Source organism: Pteropus alecto, unplaced genomic scaffold, assembly GCF_000325575.1.
Source record: "Pteropus alecto unplaced genomic scaffold, ASM32557v1 scaffold239, whole genome shotgun sequence".
Classification (NCBI taxonomy): domain Eukaryota; kingdom Metazoa; phylum Chordata; class Mammalia; order Chiroptera; family Pteropodidae; genus Pteropus; species Pteropus alecto.
The window spans coordinates 10,626,223-10,630,998 of NW_006494613.1; the positions used below are offsets into that span (position 1 = coordinate 10,626,223).

The 4,776-nt window shown below is 37.9% G+C and overlaps 1 pseudogene; it reads left to right on the plus strand.

Annotated features, from left to right (window-relative positions):
* The first annotated feature begins 352 nt into the window (after positions 1–352).
* On the plus strand, positions 353–470 carry LOC112474478 (annotated as a pseudogene).
* Positions 471–4,776: the final 4,306 nt, after the last annotated feature.

Sequence of the window (4,776 nt, forward strand, 5' to 3'; positions counted from 1 at the left end):
AAAAGCTATGGATGCACATAATCTTGCTTCACCTGGAGAATGGGCAGAATGAGTCAGGCATGCAGAGTAGCCCTGCCCAGACCCTATTCTGACTGCAGATAACAGATACATACAAAAAACAGAAAGAAAATAGGTTGCTTTCTTGCACCATATACAAAAACAAACTCAAAATTAAGGCCTGATAATCCTAGAAGAAAACAGGAAGTAAACTATCTGATATCTGTCTAATTAATATCTTTTTGGACATGTCTCCTCAAGCAAGGGAAAGAAAAACAAAAATAAACACATGGGACTATATTAAACTAAAAAGTTTCTGCATAGCAAAGGAAGCTTTCAACAAAACAAAAAAGCAGTCTATGGCCATGCCACCCTGAACAAGCCTGATCCTGTCTGATCTCGGAAGCTAAGCAGGATCGGGCCTGGTTAGACTTGGATGGGAGACCACCTAGGAAGACCAGGTTCTATAGGCATAAAAAATTTAAGAAAAATAAAATAAATAAGGAATTGTAAGCTGACAAGATCCTTGTAATCTGTGAGGTCAACCAAGTGTTGCCTTGCCTAAAAACAACAACAACAACAACAACAAACAAACAAACAAACAAAAAACACTGAATGGGAGAATATATTTGCAAATGACATATCTGATAAGTGGTTGTTATTGAAAATACATAAGAAACTCATATGCGATCAACATGGCGGAGCAGGTAAACACTGTGCTTGCCTCTCTCACAACCACATCAAATTTACAACTAAACTACAGAAGAGCCGTCATTAGGAGTTACCTGAAGTCTAGCTGAACAGAAGTCCTACAACTGGAGACACACAGAAGACACCACCTTGAGACTGGTAGGAGAGGCAGAGACATAAAGTGAGTGGTGCCCACACCCACAAGTGGCATTTGAGAATTGAGAGAAATATCTTGGCTGTGAAAATTCTACCAGAAGAGCGAGAATTCCCAGCCTCACACTAGGCTCCACAGCCCAGGGTTCCAGTGACAGAAAGGGAAGTCTCCACAACTTCTGGATGTGAAAACCAGTGGAGATTGTGGCTGAGTGAGATGGAGGGCTGATGGAGTCTCATACTTTCCTATTAAGGAGCCAGCATGTGGACTTATTTACTAACAAACTCACTCACTCAGAGCTTCAGTGCTGGGGCAGTAGCTCAAAAGGTGCCAGAACATACGGGAAGTAACAGTTGTCTGATTTCAGCGTGAGGGCTGGAGGGGCAAATTTCTCTCAGACAGAAGTGCTGGCAGAGAGCATTGTTCCTTTGTTCAGCCCTCCCCACTTGGCTTGTCGACCCAGGCAGGCATCATAAAAAAGTTTCCATTGCTGTAGCCAACGTTAGTTGTCCTGCTCTGATGATTCCCTGAGAACCCACCTCTCCCAACTTGGGTGCCCACTCAAGTTAGTTCCAGTGGATTTTCCATACAAACAGCCTGTCTTGACTCATGCTGTGAACTTTATTAAAATCTCTCAAAGGTTCACAAAACCTAAACAAGCAACATCTGACCTCAGCATATGCCATACTTCTTGATAAGCAGTCCCAAACTCTGGAATAACAGCAACAGGCCTCAGTTTGCAGCTTGGCCTATTGAGGCACATCCAAGGCCAGCATGGGTGGTAGTCATCTGTGGATTGCTTGGTGGCTTATACCAGGTGACCCCAGGCAGGGCACAGGCTGCATTTAAACTTGGTCTGCAGCAGGGCCTCTCCTAGGAGGCACTGGCCTGCACACCTAGTGCCTGGCTTTGGTCTGAGCTGGAGAACCAATCAGGATCACATATGAGGATGACACACCCAAAGGGCACACAGGGATGCCACTAGAGCCTGCTAAAATGAATCATGCTCTGTAGGGTCATCCCCTACACAACATCTTCTCCAATGGTCATGGCCAAGGATCAATCCTTCCCACTGAGGAGCAAACAGCAATCAAGGCTCAACTACAATAGGAGGGCAAACAGAACCCATACAAGGGACCAGGAAACTGTGACACTGACCCACAGCACACCTACCACATAGCCCAGTCTATTAAGACCAGGAGACATATCAGCCCTACCTACCATATAAAACAAACATAAGTAAGCAGCCAAAATGGGAAGAAAGAAACATGTCCCAAATGAAAAAAGAGAGCAAATCTCTAGAAAAGGAATTAAACAAAATGAAGACAAGCAATCTATCAAATGCAGAGTTCAAAACACCTGTTATAAGGATGCTCGATTAACTTAAGGGAAGAATATATGAACTCAATGAGAACTTTAAGAAGAGATAGAAAACATAAAAGTGAAGATAGAAATTATAAAAAGAGCCAGTCTGAAATGAAGAATACAATAACCGATATGAGGAGTACCTTAGAAAGAATTAACAGTAGATTAGATGAAGTGGAAAACTGAATCGGTGATTTGGAAGATAAGGTAACAGAAAACATCCAATCAGAACATCAACAAGGAAAAATAATCCAAAAAAATAAGGATAGTTTAAGGGGCCTCTGGGACAACCTCAAGCATCCCAACATTCCCATCATAGGGATCTAGAAGGAGAAGAGAGAGAATAAGAAATTGAAAACATATTTTAAGAAATAACGACTGAAAACTTTCATAATCTTATAAAAGAAATAGACCTACAAGCCCAAGAAGTGCAGAGACTCCAAAACAAGAGAACCCCAAAGAGGTCCACACAAAGACACATTAGCATTAAAATTCCAAAGGTTAAAGGCAAAGAGAGAATAGAATCTTGAAAGCAGCAAGAGAAAAGCAGTTAGTTATGTACAAGGAAACTCCCATAAGACTGTCAGCAGATTTCTCAACAGAAATTTTCCTGGCCAGAAGGGATTGGCAGGAAATATTTAAAGTGATAAAAAGCAAGGATCTACAACCAAGATTACTTTAACCAGCAAAGCTATCATTTAGAATCAAAGGACAGATAAAGAGCTTCTCAGACCAAAAAAAAAAAAAAAAAAAGAGCTAAAGGAGTTTATCATCACCAAGCAAGTATTACAGGAAATGTTAGAGAGACTGCTTTAAAAAGAAAAAAAAATAAATAAATAAAAAATATGAATAATAAAATGGCAATAACTATATACCTAGCAACAATTGCTTTAAATGTAAATGGATGAAAATGCTCCAATCAAAAGATATGTTGCCTACAAGAGACCCACTTCAGATTGATTGAAAGACGAACACAAACTTAAAACAAAGGGATGAATGAAAACACTCCCCCTCGTCAAAAGAAAGAAAGAAAAGCTAGGGTAGCAATACTTGTACCAGACAAAATAGACTTTAAAACAATGGCTATAACAAGAAACAAAGAAAGATGAATATATCCCATTTTTGGGTATTTATCTGAAGAAATCCAAAATTCTACTTAGAAGAGACATGTGAATCCATATGTCCATTGCGGCATTATTTATAGCAGCCAAGATATGGAGGCATCCTGGGTGTCCATCGATGAATGTAAAGAAGAGGTGGCATATATATATACAATGGAATATTACTCAGCCATAAAAAAGATGAAATCTTGCCATCTGCAACAACATGAGTGGACCTAGAGAGTATTGTGCTAAGTGAAATAAGTCAGAGAAGAAAGACAAATGTCATATGTGGAATATAGAGAACAAGATAAATGAAAACAACAGCAACAAGTTCATAGATACAGAGCATTTTGATAGTTGTCGATTGGAGGTCGGGGGATAGGTGAAGAGAGATGAGATTAAGAGATACAAATTGGTAGTTACAAAATAATCATGGATTGTAAAGTATATCCTGGGGAATATAGTCAGTAGTATTGTAATAACTATGTATGGTGTCAGATGAGTACTGGATTTAGGAGTGATCATTTCATAAGTTATATAAATGTCTAATTACTGTGTTGTACACCTGAAACTAATATAATATTGCATGTCAACTATAATTGAAGAAAATAAACTCATACAATTCTATAACAAAAATAACTAAATAAATAATCCTATCCAAAAATGGGCAGAGAATATGAAAAGACATGTCTCTAAAGAAGACATACAGATGGCCCACAAACATATGAAAAGATACACAACATCGCTAATCATCAAGGAAATACAATCAAAATGACAATGAAATACGACCTCACACCAGTTAGAATGGCTATTATCAAAAAGTCAACAAACAACACGTGTTGGTAAGGATGTGGAAAAAAGGGACTGGGTGAGGCCCCAATGAAAAATATGGAGATTCCTCAAAAAACTAAAAACAGTTATACCACACAATCTAGCAATTCTACTTGAGTTAAATAAAAAACACTAATTTGAAAAGATATATGTTCATTACATCATTATTTACAATAAAGAAGATATGGAAGCAAACTAAATGGCCACTGATAGATAAATGGATAAAGAAATGATATCTACACCCAGTGGAATATTATGCAGCAATGTAAAAGAAGAAAATCTTGCCATTTGCAACAACATAGATGATCTAGAGAGTATTATGCTAAGTGAAATAAGTCTGGCAGAGAAAACAAATATCATATAGCTTTACTCATATGTGGAATTGAAAACAAAACAAAACAAACAAAACAAAAACAGACTTATAGAAACAGAGCCCAAGGGGATATTTACCAGAATGGTGCTGGTGGGGGATGTGTAAAAAAGGGAAAAGAAATATAATCAATAACATTGTGATAAATTTGCATGGTGATAGATGATTACTAGAATTCGTGTGGTGATCATATTGTATGGTATAAAAATGTTGAATCACTATGTAATAAATATAACCAATATAAGAAATAAATGTAACCAATATAA